The sequence below is a fragment of the Talpa europaea genome (genome assembly GCF_964194135.1).
Source record: "Talpa europaea genome assembly, chromosome: X".
In the NCBI taxonomy this organism is placed as follows: Eukaryota; Metazoa; Chordata; class Mammalia; order Eulipotyphla; family Talpidae; genus Talpa; species Talpa europaea.
This window is the reverse complement of record NC_140081.1, coordinates 33686286-33701766: the sequence shown is the minus strand read 5'-3', so window position 1 is coordinate 33701766 and position 15481 is coordinate 33686286. Positions and strand designations below refer to the sequence as shown.

The following is a 15481-nucleotide window of genomic DNA, read 5'->3' as shown; positions in this document are numbered from 1 at the left end:
TATAGTCCCAACTGTTTAATTTTTTACATCATTGTTCATTTTTTTTTAGAGGCATGTTTTATTTATTTATTTATTTGTTTGTTTGTTTGTTTGTTTGTTTTTGTTTATACATGTACTGGGTACAGTCAGAAGTGCGGGAGGGTGAGAGAATTCACCAGAGCCAGAGCGGGGAGCAGAGCAGGCAGAAGGACCGAAGTACACTGCTGAGGGGAGCAGCGGGCGGCAGGAGAGGTCTGCGCGCCATGTGGGACCCTCCTCCAGTGGCCAGGGAGCAGCCGGGGATCGAACCGGCGCCACAGCGGCCGCGGGCAGCTTCGCAACCCAGTGCTTCAACTGCTGCGCCACCGGGGAGGCCCCATTGTTCATTTTTAAACAATATTTGCTTCCCTTCACCCCATCAGGTGTAGTCCCCTAAGAATTTCTTTCACCAGTGCATCCATGCACCATTACCTCAAACCCCTGTGCTCCTCCCTCCCTCCCTCTGATCCCTCTCCTTCCTCCTCCCCTGCAGTATGTGTCTGATTTATAATTGTCTGTTTTTGCTTTGTTGTGTTTTGTACTGTTACTTTTTTTGCACTGTCTTATTTGGTTCCCCTATATTCCTGTTTTAAGTGAAAACATCCGATATTTTTCTTTTTCCTTCTGGCTTATTTCACTGAACATACGTCCTTCTAGTTCCATCCACATTGCTGCGAATGACATGAGTTCATGTTTTTTGATTGCTGAATAATATTCCATTTTGTATATGTGCCACATCTTCTTGATCCAGTCATCGTTTTTTGGGCATTTGGGTTGTTTCCAGGTTTTAACTATTGTAAATAGTGCTGCAATAAATTTAAGGGTACAGCTGTCTTTTCAATCAATGTTTTTGTGTCCTTTGGGTAGATCCCCAGTAGTGGAATTGCCAGGTCGTACAGTAGCTCCATTTTTAGTAGACCGAGAAACCTCCAGAGAGCTTTCCTTAGTGGTTGGACCAGTTTTCACTCCCACTAGGAATCTAGGAAAGTTTCTTTTTCACCACATCCTCACCAATATTTGTTGTTGTTTGTTTTTTTGATATGTGTCATTCTTATTGGTGTAAGGTAGTATCTCAGTGTGGTTTTAATTTGCATTTCCCTGATTATAAGGGGTGTTGAACATTTTTTCATATGCCTGTTGGTCATTTGCATTTCCTTTTTGGAGAAATGTCTTTTAAGTTCTGCCCATTTCTTGACTGGATTGTTTATTTTGTTTTTGTTGAGCCATGTGAATCCTTTGTTTATCTTTGTGATCAGTCCCTTTTCAGTTGACTGGAGTGGAAAGATTTTTCCCCAATCGGTGGGGTGTCTCTCTGTTTTGGTTAATGTCTCTTTTGCTGTGCAGAAGCTTTTCAGTTTGATGTAATCCCAGGTGTTTATCTTTTCCTTGACTTTCTTTGCTTTGGGTGATGAGTCTTTTTTTTTCTTTTTTAAGATTTATTTATTTATTATACAAGCAGCGGGTACACTCAGAAGCATGGGAGGGTGAGAAAATTCATCAGATTCAGAGTGGGGAACAGAACAGGCAGACCGACGAAATACACTGCTGAGGGGAGCAGCGGGCATGGAAGGAGAGGTCTGCACGCCATGTGGGACCCTTGCTGGTGGCCAGTGATCGAACCAGCGCTGCAGAGGCTGTAGGCTGCTTCGCAGCCCAGCGCTCAACTGCTGTGCCACCAGGGGAGGCCCTATAATTTTGTTTGTATAGGTCTTTCACCTCTTTTGTTAGGTTTATTCCCAAGTATTTGATTTTTTTGTTTCAATTATAATTTTTTTTTATTTCTTCTTCTTCAGATTGATTGTGTATAGGAAGGCTACTGATTTTTGTGTGTTGATTTTGTATCCTGCTACTTTACTGAACTGGTTGATTATTTCAAGTAGTTTTTCTGTGGAGTTTTTAGGGTTCTCTACGTATATTATCATATCATCTGTGAATAGTGATAGTTTTACTTTTTCTTTCCCTATCTGTATTCCCTGTATGTCTGTCTCTTGTCTTATTGCCCTGGCTAGGACTTTCAGTACTGTATAGAAGAACAGTGTTGAGAGGACATCCTTGTCTTATTCCTGATCTTAAAGGAAAGGCCTTCAGCTTTTCACTTATGAGAATAATATTGGCGGTGGGTTTGCCATATATGGCTTTTATCATGTTAAGGTATGTTCCTTCTATCCCGAGAATTTCAAGGGCCTTCATCATAAATGGATGTTGGACTTTGTCGAATGCTTTCTCAGCATCTATTGATATGATATTTTTTTGTTGTTGTTGTTGTTGATGTGTTGGATTACACTGATTGGTTTTCATGTGTTGAACCATCCTTGTTCCCCTGGGATGAATCACATGTGATCATGGTATGTTATCCCTTTGATGAATTGTTGGATTCTGTTAGCAAGGATTTTGTTGAGGATTTTTGCGTCAGTGTTCATTAGGAAGATTGGCCTGTAATTTTCATTTTTTATGCTGTCTTTGTTTGGTTTTGGTATTAATGTAATGTTGGCTTTGTAGGACGTATTTGGTGGTACTCATTCTTTTTCAATTTTTGAAAGAGTTTGTGTAGGATAGGCACTAATTCACTGCTGAACATTTGGTAGAATTCATTTGTGAAGCCATCTGTCTGGGCCTGGGCTTTTGTTTTTGGGGAGTGCTTTGATTACTGCCTCAATTTCGCTGCTTGCAACTGGTCTGTTTAGGTATTCTATTTCTTCTTTGTCCAGCTTTGGATGGTTATATTGTACTAGGAATTTGTACATCTCTTTTAGGTTGTTGAATTTGTTTGCATATAAGTGTTCATAGTAATCTCTTATTATTCTTTTTTTAAAGATTTATTTATTTATTTATTTATTTATTTTTTATAAATTTTATTGTTATATTCCCCATACAATTGCAGCCCCCCCATTCTGACCCCAATCCCTCCCCTCCCGCCCCCGCCCCCCTAAAAGTGTCTCTGGTTCATAGTTTTTTGTTGATTTTGATTTTCACTTTCTTATATTCATTTTCCTGGTCCCTTATTTAAGTTTTCTAGATTCCTGCTATGAGTGAGACCATCCGGTATTTTTCTTTTTCTTTTTGGCTTATTTCACTGAGCATGATCCCTTCCAGCGCCATCCATGTTGCTGCAAATTGCATGTGTTTATCTTTTTTGAATGCTGAGTAATATTCCATGGTATGTATGTACCACATCTTCTTGATCCAGTCATCTATTTTTGGGCATTTGGGTTGTTTCCAAAGCTTAGCTATTGTAAACAGTGCTGCTATAAACATAGGGGTGCAGGTGTTCTTTGGAATTGATGTTTCTGTGTCCTTTGGGTAAATACCTAGGAGTGGAATTGCTGGATCATATGGAAGCTCTATGTTTAGTAGGTCCAGAAATCTCCACACAGCTTTCCACAGTGGTTGGACCAGTTTGCACTCCCACCAACAGTGCAGAAGAGTTCCTTTATCTCCACACCCTCGCCAACATTTGTTGTTGCTAGTTTTTTTAATATGTGCCATTCTCACTGGTGTAAGATGGTATCTCATGGTAGTTTTGATTTGCATTTCCCTGATGACAAGTGATGTTGAACATTTTTTCATATGCCTGTTGGCCATTTGCATTTCCTCTTCAGAGAAGTTTCTTTTTAGCTCTTCTGCCCATTTTTTGACTGGATTATTTTCTTTGTTGTTGTTGAGTCTCATCAGCTCTTTGCAGATTTTTGTGATCAGTCCTTTATCATTAGTGTTGGGTGCAAAAATGTTCTCCCAGTTGGTGGGGTTTCTCTTTGTTTTTGTTATTGTCTCTTTTGCTGTGCAAAAGCTCTTTAATTTGATGTAGTCCCAGCTGTTTATCTTTGCCTTCACTATCACTGCTTTGGGTGATGTGTCTGTAAAGATGTCTTTGATGTGCAAATCACGTAGTGTTTTGCCTATATTTCCTTCTATATATTTTATGGTTTCAGGTCTTATGTGTAGTTCTTTAATCCATTTTGAGTTGATTTTTGTGTATGGTGTGAGGTAGTGGTCAAGCTTCATTCTTTTGCACGTAGCGACCCAGTTTTCCCAGCACCATTTATTGAACAAACTTTCTTTGCTCCAATGCATATTCTTTGCTCCTTTGTCAAAGATTAGTTGACCATAAATCTGTGGGTTTATTTCTGGATTTTCTATTCGATTCCATTGGTCTGTATGTCTGTTCTTGTTCCAATACCATGCAGTTTTGATGATTATGGCTTTGTAGTAGAGTTTGAAGTCTGGGAGTGTGATGCCTCCATTCCCTTCTTTTTTTTTCAGGAGAGCTTTGGCTATTCGGGGTTTTTTGTGATTCCATATGAATTTCATCAATAATTGTTCTATTTCTTTGAAGAATGACATTGAAATTTTTATTGGAATAGCATTGAATCTGTATATTGCTTTTGGAAGGATGGCCATTTTAATAATGTTTATTCTTCCAATCCATGAGCAGAGGATGTCTCTCCATTTCTTTGTGTCTTCTTCTATTTCTTTTAACAGTGTTTTATAGTTTTCTTTGTATAGGTCCTTTACCTCTTTTGTTAGATTTATTCCCAAATATTTGATTTTTTTTTGTTTCAATAACAAAAGGGATGGTTTTTTTGATTTCTTCTTCTTCAGATTTATTGTTTGTGTATAGGAAGGCTACTGACTTTTGCGTGTTGATTTTGTATCCTGCCACTTTACTGAACTGATTGATGAGTTGAATTAGCTTTTCTGTGGAGTTTTTGGGGTTCTCTATGTATAATATCATATCGTCTGCAAATAGTGATAGTTTGACTTCTTCTTTTCCTATTTGGATTCCTTGGATGTCTTTCTCTTGTCTTATTGCCCTGGCTAGGACTTCCAGTATTATATTGAAAAGCAGTGGTGAGAGTGGACATCCTTGTCTTGTTCCAGATCTTAATGGAATTGCTTTCAGCTTTTCACCATTGAGAATGATACTGGCTGTTGGCTTGTCATAGATGGCCTTTATGATGTTGAGGTATGTTCCTTGTATCCCAAGAATTTCAAGGGCTTTTATCATGAATGGGTGTTGCACTTTGTCGAAAGCTTTCTCAGCATCTATTGATATTATCATATGGTTTTTATATTTCTTTTTGTTGATGTGTTGGATAACGTTCATTGATTTTCGGATGTTAAACCATCCTTGTGTCCCTGGAATGAATCCTACTTGGTCGTGGTGAATTATCTTATGGATACATTGTTGGATTCTGATAGCTAAAATTTTATTGAGGATTTTTGCATCAGTGTTCATTAAGGAGATTGGCCTGTAGTTTTCCTTTTTTGTGTTGTCCTTGTTCGGTTTTGGTATTAGTGTAATGTTGGCTTCATAAAACGTGTTTGGTATTGTCCCTTCCTTCTCAAATTTTTGGAAGAGTTTGTGAAGGATAGGCACTAATTCATCTCTGAATGTTTGGTAGAATTCATTTGTAAATCCATCAGGTCCTGGGCTTTTGTTTTTGGGGAGGTTTTTGATTACCATTTCAATTTCGCTAATTGTAATTGGTCTGTTTAGGTGTTCTATTTCTTCTTTATCTAGCTTTGGGTGATTGTAGAGTTGTAGGAATTTGTCCATCTCCTCTAGATTGTTAAACTTGTTTCCATATAACTTTTCATAGTAGTTACTGATTATTCTTTTGATTTCTGCTGTGTCCGTTGTGATTTCTCCTCTTTCATTGATGATCCTGTTTATTTGTGCTTTCTCCCTTTTTTCCTTTGTGAGCCTGGCTAGGGGTTTGTCTATTTTATTGATTTTTTCAAAGAACCAGCTCTTGGTTTCATTGATCTTTTGGATTGTTTTTTTTTAGTTTCATTTATTTCTGCTTTGGTTTTTATTATTTCTTTTCTTCTAGTGGTTTTGGGGTTTTTTTGTTGTTCTTTTTCTAGATCTTTGAGCTTCGAGATTAGGTTGTTTCTTTGTGTTCTTTCTTGTTTCTTGATGTGAGCTTCTATTGCTATATATTTTCCTCTTATTACTGCTTTTGCTGCATCCCATACATTTAGGATATTGGTGTCCTCCTTGTCGTTCAATTCAAAAAAATTTTTAATTTCTTCTTTGATCTCCTCATTAGTCCAATGGTCTTCCAGTAGTGTGGTTTTTAATCTCCATGAGGTAGGAAAGTTCCTTGCCTTCTTTTTATGGTTTATTTCTAGTTTGATGCCTTCTTGGTCAGAAAAGATGGTTGATATGATTTCAATCTTGGTGTATCTGTTGATGTTTGTCTTGTGCCCCAGTATGTGATCGATCCTGGAGAATGATCCGTGTGCGCTTGACAAAAATGTGTACTCCGTTTTTTTGGGGTTTAGTGTTCTATAGATGTCTGTTAAGCCCAATTGCTCTAGGTCCTTATTTAGAGCTTTGGTTTCTTTACTTATTTTTTGTCTTGTTGATCTATCCATTGTTGATAGTGGTGTGTTGAAGTCTGCCACTACGTATGTGTTTTCTCTGATGTCTGTTTTCAGAGAGGACAACAGTTGTCTGATATATTTTGGTGCTCCTTCGTTTGGTGAGTATATGTTAATGAGTGTTATTTCTTCTTGAAGTATTGTCCCCTTGATCATAATGTAGTGACCATTGGGGTCTCTTTTTATCTTTTTGAGTTTGAAATCTGTTTTATCTGATATAAGTATAGCTGTTCCTGCTTTCTTTTTTGGTCCATTTGCTTGTAGGATTGTTTTCCATCCTTTAACTTTGAGTCTATTTTTATCTTTTGTAGCTAAATGTGTTTCCTGGAGACAGCAAAAGGTTGGGTTTTGTTTCTTAATCCAGGCTGCAACTCTGTGTCTTTTTATTGAAGAGTTTAGTCCATTTACATTTAGAGTTAATATTGATATGTTAACATCTGTATTTGCCATTGTGTTTGTCTTTCCTTTGATTTTATTTATTTATTCTTTTAATAACTTTTTTTTTTGGCCTTCTTTCATTGTTATTCGTCCCTCTGAGGTTCTGGCTTTAGGACTCCTTGTAGTATTTTTTGTTGTTTTTTTTTTTTGTTTTTTTTTAAATTTATTTTTATTTATTTATACAAGCACTGGGTATAGTCAGAAGTGCGGGAGGGTGAGAGAATTCACCAGAGCCAGAGCGGGGAACAGAACAGGCAGAAGGGCCGAAGTACACTGCTGAGGGGAGCAGCGGGTGGCAGGAGAGGTCTGCGGGCCATGTGGGACCCTCCTCCGGTGGCCGGGGAGCAGCCGGGGATTGAACTGGTGCCGCAGAGGCTGCGGGCAGCTTCGCAACCCAGCGCTCAACCGCTGCACCACCGGGGAGGTCCTGTAGTATTTTTTGGAGTGGGGGTTTAGTTGCAATGAAATTCCGGAGTTTCTGTTTGTCTGGGAAGGTCCATATTCTTTCTTCAAAGAGGAAGGAGAGCTTTGCGGGATAGAGTATTCTTGGTTGGCATCTGTTTTCTTGGAGTCTGTTGACTATGTCCCTCCACTCTCTCCTTGCCCGTAGTGTTTCTTCAGAGAAGTCTGATGTCAGCCTGATTGGTTTTCCTTTGAATGTTATCTGTTTCTTCCCTCTTGCCAGCTTCATTATTTTTTCCTTGTCCTGGATTCTTGGGAGCTTTACTATTATGTGTCTTGCTGTATTTTTCCTTTCGTCGTGGAACTTTGGTGTTCTTCTTGCTTCTTGTATATCAATTTTCAGCTCCTTCTTCACATTTGGGAAGTTCTCTTCAATTATCTCTTTGAATATTTTCTCTGTTCCTACATCTCTCGCCTCTCCTTCTGGTATTCCTATAACTCTTATATTTCCTTTCCTCATGGAGTCAGATAGTTCCCGAAGTCTTTCCTCGTTCTTTTTCCTTCGTACTTCTCTTTCCTTTTCTGTTTTGGTTCTTTTTATTTCTGTGTCTTCAAGATTACTTATTCGTTCTTCCATTTCATCTATTCTGCTTTCATTGCTTTTCCCAGAATTCTTTAGTTCTTCCATTAATTCTTTGATCTCCTGCATTTCTTTTACTTCCCTCTTTAGGGACTCAATTTCTTTCTTCTGACCATTGTTTTCCCTCTCTAGGGACTCAATTGCATTCTTCTGATCGTTGATTATTTTTCCCTTATCATTGTTTTCCTTTATGACTTCTGTCAGTTTTTTAAACACGGCAATTTTAAATTCTCTTTCTGGAAGGCTCAGAAATTCTTCCAAGTTATTGTCGTTGCAATCTGGGGGCTGGTTTTCTTTTTGTGGTGTGCTTTTTCTCTGGAGAGTTGCTAGGTTGCGTGTGGTTCTTCTCCTCCCTACTGTCTGTTTTCTAATTTGCCGTATGCATTGGGACACTGTGTTGTTGGGACTGGCCGGCATCTTGGGTGGGCTTCTCTGCTCCCCTCTGGTTCCTCCAGGAGTCATCTGTCAGTTTCAAGCAGTCTTTACTGGAGAAAGGTCCCTGTTCTAAAATGCCGATGTGGGGACACACTCCCCTGTGCGCCTGGTCTGCCCCGGCTGTGGGTTCCTGCTCCCCCTCTGGGCTTGGACTGCAGGCCAGAGGGGGTCTGGCGTGGGCGAACTTCCCCCGCTCACCTCTGGCTCCTGAGGAAGCCTTCTGCAGGTAGTCTTTACTGAAGAAATGTCCCTGTTCTAAAATGGTGATGTGGGACACACTCCCTGCGCGTCTGGTCTCAGGCACACTCTTCTGCGCGACTGGTCTGCCCCGGCTGTGGGTGCTCGCTCTCCCTGTGGGCTCAGACTACTTGTTCGGATGGGGCCCGGTGTGGGCTAACTCCCCAGCTGGCCACTAGCTCCTTCAGGAGCCTGTGCTGGCTTCAAGTCGCTAGGTGGCGCCAGAGATCTCTCCTAGAGCCCTTGGGGAGCTGATTTTCCACCCCGTGGGACAGGGAGCAGAGTGGGGATGGTAGGGTACACCTCAACGGCTTTGGGGTGCTGTGTCTGCCTTGTGCCCCACCGTCTTGGGGAACCCACACCCATAATTTCGTGCCCAAAGCCCTCAGTTCCAGGACGCGGGCTGTAGCCCAGATCAGTGGCACGGGAATGGCGCCTTTTGAATCCCGCTTCCCTGCCTGGGCGCCTTGTTCCTGCTCACTCAGGGAGGGCCTCCGCGGTCTCCCCGCAAGCCTAGGTCGCAGGTGCGGGGACCTGGGCAGCTGCGATCCGATCCGGATCAGCGCGCCGCTTTCTGCGCAAGCTTACCGGGCGGCCGGGGCTGTGTGCTGGTGCTGGTCTCCTCCTGGGGGGCGGGGCTCTCTTTAATGGCGCCTGGAGCTCACCTCCGCGCCGGATCCTGCAGGGTTCTCCACAGCTCCCGTTCACGGGGTGTGGTGGCTGCAATAGTTCCTATCCACTCACAGTCCCACTTGCTGCGTCCGTTTTTCTTGTTGGCCGTTTTGGTTTGTTGTTTCCCTCGTCTCTGCTGGTTGGAGAGTGCCGCCTCTGTGGGCGGGGGAGGGGAGCAGCGTTCTGCGCTTCCCTCCCTTCTGGTCCTCTTTTATGGCAACTTTCTTCTTTGGGCAGTTTGCTGGAGTCGTCCGTTTATCTTCCGTGTCCCAGTTCTCACTGGGACCTGCCGCTTTTCCTCCCTATTAACTTTTTTTAATGGGAGATCTTACTCGCAGCGTCTCCTCGCCGCCATGTTGCTCCGCCCCCTATTTATTTTTATTTATACAATAGCTGGGGTACAGGCCAGTGACTCAGGACGGTGAGAGGATTCACCAGAGACAGAGTGGGGAGCAGAACGGCAGATGGACCAAAAGCACTGCTGAGGGGAGCAGCGTGTGCGACAGGAGATGTCTGCTGTTCCATCTGGGAATCTTCCTGTGTGGCTGGGAATCAAACCCGCACTGCGGAGGCTGTGGACAGCTTCACAGCACTGTGCTCAACCCACTACGCCACTGCAGAGGCCCTGATTATTCTTTTGATTTCTACTGAGTCTGTTGTGATTTCTACTCTTTCATTTATAATCCCATTTATATGTGCTTTCTCTTGTGTTTTCTTTGTGAGCCTGGCCAGAGGTTCATCTATTTTATTTTTTCAAAATAAAATTCATCTTTTGGATTTTAAAAATTTCTATTTCATTTATTTCTGCTTTGATTTTTATTATTTCCTTTCTTCTACTGGCTTTAGAGATTATTTTTTTTGTTGTTGTCCTTTTTCTAGCTCTTGGAGATCTGAGATTAGGTTGTTTGAGTTCTTTCTTTTTTCTTGATGTGAGCCTGTACTACTATATATTTTCCTCTTATTACTGCTTTTGCTGCATTCCATACATTCTGGAAAGTGGTGTCCTTCTTGTTGTTCAACTCAAAGTATCTTTTAATTTCTTCTTTGATTTCCTCATTAGTCCTGTGGTCTTCCAGTAATGTGTATTTCAATCTCCATGAAGTGGAAGGGTTCCTTCTTTACTTTTCATGATTTATTTCTAGTTTGATGCCTTTATGATCAGAGAAGATAGTTGGAATGATTTTGATCATCATGCATCTGTTGATGTTTTTCTTGTGGCCCAGTATGTCATCGATTCTGGAGAATGATCTGTGTGTGCTTGAGAAAAATGTGTTCTTGGATTTTTTTGGGTTCAGTGTCCTATAGATGTCTGTTAAGTCCATGAGTTCTATGTCTTTATTTAGGGTTCTAGTGTCTTTATTTTTTGTCTCATTGATCTGTCCATTTGTGAGAGTGGAGTGTGAGAGTGCGAGAGTGGAGACTTCAACAAGTCTCCCACTATGTATGTATTTTCTTTAATGTCTGTTTTCAGAGCTGATAATAACTGTCTAATATATTTTGGTTCACCTTCATTTGGTGGGTATATGTTTTTGAGTGTTATATCTTCCTGATGTATTGTCCTCTTTATCATAATGTGGTGTCATCTATGTCTCTTTTTACCTTTTTTAATTTAAAGTTTAATTCATCTGATATAAGTAAAGCTGTTCCTGCCTTCTTTTTTGGTCCATTTGCTTGTAGGATTATTTTCTAACCTTTTGCTTTCAGTCTGTTTCTCCTTTGTGGTTAAATATGTTTCCTGGACACAGCAGCAGGATGGATTTTGTTTTTGTTTTTGTTTTTGTTTTTGTGTTTGTTTTTTTAACACAGTGTGCTACTCTGTGTCTTTTTATTGATGAGTTTATTCCATTTACATTTGGAATTAATATTGATATGTTGGCATCTGTATTTGCCATTTTGTTTGTCTTTTTTTGTGATTTTATTCCCTGCTTTATTCTGTTCTTCTTGATCATTCCTCTGTTGGTTTTGGCTTTAGGACTTCTTGTAGAATTTTTTGGAGGGGGGGTTTAGATATAATGAATTTCTGGAGTTTGTTTGTCTGCGAAGGTCCATATTTTTTCTTCATAGACGAAGGATAACTTTGCAGGGTAAAGTATTCTTTGTTGGCATTTGCTGTCTTGAAGTTTGTTGATTATGTTACTCCATTCTCTTCTTGCCCATAGAATTTCTTTGGAGAAGTCTGAGGTTAACTTGATTGATTTTCCCTTATAAGTTATCTATTTCTTCCCCCTTGCCAGTTTCATTGTTTTTGATTTGTCTTGGACTCTTGCAAGCTTTACTGTTATGTGTTTTGCTGTAGTTGTCTTTTCATTGTGGTAATTGTGTATTCTTCTTACTTCTTGTATGTCTATATTTGTCTTCTTTTTCATGCTTGCGAAGTTTTCTTTAATTATCTCCTTGAATACTTTCTCAATCATTTGTCTCTCTCCTTACCTTCTGGAATGCCTATAACTCTTATATTTCCTCTCTTCATGTATTCTAATAATTGTCTAAGGGTTTTCTCATTTTTCTTCCTTTGCATTTCTCTCTCTTTTTTCTCTTTAGTTTCTTTTTATTTCTGTATCTTCAAGAGTATGATCCATTCTTCCATTTCCTCGGTCCTGTTTTCAGTGCTTTTCCTAGAGCTCTTTGTCTCCTCCAGTAATAGTTTAGTCTCCTCCTTTTCTTTTATTTCCTTTCTTAGGGTATTATTTTCGTTCTTCAGTTCATTGATTATTTGTCCCATCTCATTATACTTTTTAATCATGATGATTATTAATTTTCTATCTGACAGGCAGAGAAATTCTTCCATGTCATTGTTGTTGAGTTCTGGTGACTGATTTTCTTTTTGTGTTGTGTACTTTTCCAGCAGCCTTGCTTGGTTATTTGTATTTTTCCTTCTCCCTGCTGTTTGCTTTATTTTATTTATTTATTTATTTTATACAAGAGCTGGGCCACAGGCCAGATGTGCGTGAGGGTAAGAGGATTCACCAGAGACAGAGTGGGAACAGAGCAGGCAGACTGATGAAATACACTGTTGAGGGGAGCAACAGGCAAGACAGGAGAGGTCTGCTTGCCATGTGGGTTGTTCCGACACCAGCAGGGATCAAACCGGGACTGCAGAGTCTGCAGACAGCTTCACAGTGCTGTGCTCTACTGCCTGTGCCACCAGGGATGCCCTGCTTTCTAATTTGTTCTATGCATTGGGACTTTGTGCCACTGGTGTTGGTGGGCATCTCTTTGGATTGCTCCTTCAGGGGTGTCAGAAATTGTTTACCAAACTGAGACCAGCACTGGTAGGCCAAAACTCCACCAGGGTGTTGATGCTGTGGCTGTGTTGCTGGGCACTGTCTCTTACAGTTCCCTCCATATTTACTCAGTTCCAGCAGGGAATCAGTTAGTTGGTGATTTTGCTCTAGTCACTAGGTAGTGCTAGAGACCTGTACTTGCTGACTTGTGCTTTTTCCCTGTAGTTCTCTGAGAAATGGAGGGGGCGAGGGGAGCACCTCGACACAGGGGCTATTGCTCATGCTGGGTGCTGTGTCTGCCCAGTGTTCACCCGGTGCTGTGTCTGTGGCTGTGTGGATCCCCTGCCCTGAATTCTGCACTCTAGCTCTCAATCTCAGGGTCTCAGACCCAAAACAAATATGCAGTGCCCACTGTTATGGCATGTCACACACCCTGAATCCTGTGCCTAGCTCTCATTTCCAGAATGGGGTCTTGTTCCACACCTCATTTCCCTTCTTACCCCATTTGCATGGCCCACCCCCTCTCTGAGCCTGAGGGTGGTTTTGGAAACCCTGGCTTCCAACTATTAAGAAGTTGGTGATTTTGTTCTGATCACTAGGTGTGCCAGAGATCTTTCCTAGTATCCCTCCGGATCTGTGCTTTTTCACTGTGGACTTCAGGGGAACTGAGTGGGGGTGGTGTGGAATGGCTCAATGGCGTGGAGGTGCTCTGTCTGCCCTGTGCTCCGCGTTGTGGGCATCCCACGCCCCTAATTTCGTGCCTCAGATCTCAGTTCTGAAACCCTCAGATCTGGGATGTGGGCAGTAGCCCAGTTCAGTGTCCACAGAAATGGCACCTTTTGCATCCTGCTTCCGTGCCAGAGTGCCTGGTTTTTGATTACTCAATGAGGGTCATTCACCTCAGTGACAGTTCCCATGTGTCTCCACACAAACCTAGGTCGCAGGCATAGGGACCTGGGCAGCTGCTCCTCGATGCTTTTTGATTGTGCATGCTTTTCCACACAAGCTTACTGGCTGGCCTTGGGCTATTTGTAGGTCTCTCCAAGGAGTCCTTATCTTCCTCTAATGGTGCCTGGAGCCATTTGTTTGCTCACCTCTGTGGCTGTGGTGATTCCCGCATGGTTCTCCACAGTTCCCATTCTTAGGGTACGGTGCCTGCAATAGTTCCTTTCCACTCACAGTCCCGTTTGATCTGTAGTTTGTTCTTGTTGTTTTATTCTTCTCCTTTCTGTTGGTCGGAGTGTGCTGCCTTTGTGGGTGGGGGGTAGCAGGATTCTGAGCTTTCCTCTCTTTTCATCTCTTTTATGGCAACTTTCCTATTTGGGCAGTTTGCCAGAGTCACTCATTTATCTTGTGTCCTGGTTTTCACAGGGAACTGCCACTTTTCCTCCCTATTAACTTTTTTTAATGGGAGGACTTACTCACAGTGTTTCCCCATGGCCATGTTGATCTCTCTAAAAGCTATATATACCATATCTTAAACCATTCATCTGTTTTTGGACATTTAGGTTGTTTCCATATCTTGGCTATTATAAACAGTAAGAAAAATTTTAGAGGTTTTTTTTTGCTTGTTTGTTTGTTTTTTTAGATTTATTTATTTATTTATGCAAGCACTGGGTACAGTCAGAAGCGTGGGAGGGTGAGAGAATTCACCAGAGGCAGAGCGGGGAACAGAACAGGTAGACTGACGAAGTACACTGCTGAGGGGAGCAGTGTGTCCGGGCCAGCCGGGCAGATCAGCGGGGTACCCGGGGGAGGAAGCAGGGGCTTGGTATGGGACAGGGGTACGCGAGGAGTGGAGACAAAGCCAGGATCATCGCCAGTCTCGTTTATTCAGGAATGTGTACAATGTTTTATAGGGTTCAGAGGAGGAGGTCTCTCGTTATCTCTAGCAAGGAGAGACCACCAATGCAAACAAGCCACAGTAGCAAGCAGGGGGAAAGGTTCAGTCGTCACAATAGGAAACTTGAAACCTTCCCTGGAGCTAACATTCAGTACCTGCTTCAGGCAAGAACCCGGATGTTCAGGTCTGGGCCTCAGGTCTGGGCCCCGACAGCAGTGGGCACGGCAGGAGGGATCTGCATGCCATGTGGGACCCTCACTGGTGGCCGGGGATTGAACTGGTGCTGTAGAGGCTATGGGCAGCTTTGCAACCCAGTGCTCAACCACTGCGCCATCGGGGAGGCCCAGAAGTTTAATTATTAGAAAATGAATAAAATACTAAAAAAATAGGAAAGAAGAAACCCAGACCATAACCCCAGCCCTGAGGCTTTAAGCTATGTGTGTTATGGCCATTTCCATATCTCCAGGACTCAGTGTGTTGTCCTGTGCATACTAGAAATTCACTGAGAACTTGAGGAATGAGTTCATGGGTGAATATATGGGGTTAATGTTATAATAGGTAGAACTCACCTTTGTGGTAGAAGGAATGTTACATATAACAGTAACCATAAGCGAGGACCACTGGGGACATTCTGGTTTGCTTTTCCTTTTTTCTTCATTGAGGTAACATTTGTTTACAACACTATACATGATTGAGGGGAATGTGTTCACACATTGAAATGTATGTCACTACACCAATCCCTCCATCAAAGGACCCAAAGTTCTTTACCCTAACCCACTGGGCCTCCACTCCCCTTTGTTCCCACCTCACCTTTCCTCCCTGTCTAGCAGCCTTTTGCCTACCCTGGTAGCTATTATTTCTCCTTTGCTTTCAGTGCCCTCCCCGAACACGCCAGCCTTACTGCCTTCTTGCCAGCATTTCCCTGATCAATGAAAATTCTGTTGGCTGTAGTAGAACAGTGAATACCACTTTCCCAGCTTTGGGTAGATGCCTGCTATGTGTCAGCCACTAGCAGCACCTTGCTGGGCACTTGTTGAAGAGACACAGATAAATGAACATTTACTTTGTCTATACTTTGTATCTTTTGAATTTGCAATTCTACTCACATAATGTTGAGTGTGAAGTCACTTTCAAGTTCTTCAAGTCAATCCCCTTGCTATAATAATCAGAGTTCATATTTATGGA

At 41.9% G+C, this 15481-nt stretch overlaps 1 protein-coding gene across 1 annotated transcript in view; it reads left to right on the top strand.

Annotated features, from left to right (window-relative positions):
• The window catches only part of SHROOM4 (shroom family member 4), a gene marked incomplete at its 3' end in the record, with an annotated part of 230417 nt that overhangs the window by 88714 nt on the left and 126222 nt on the right, over positions 1 to 15481 (top strand). The gene's annotated exons all lie outside the window — the stretch shown is intronic.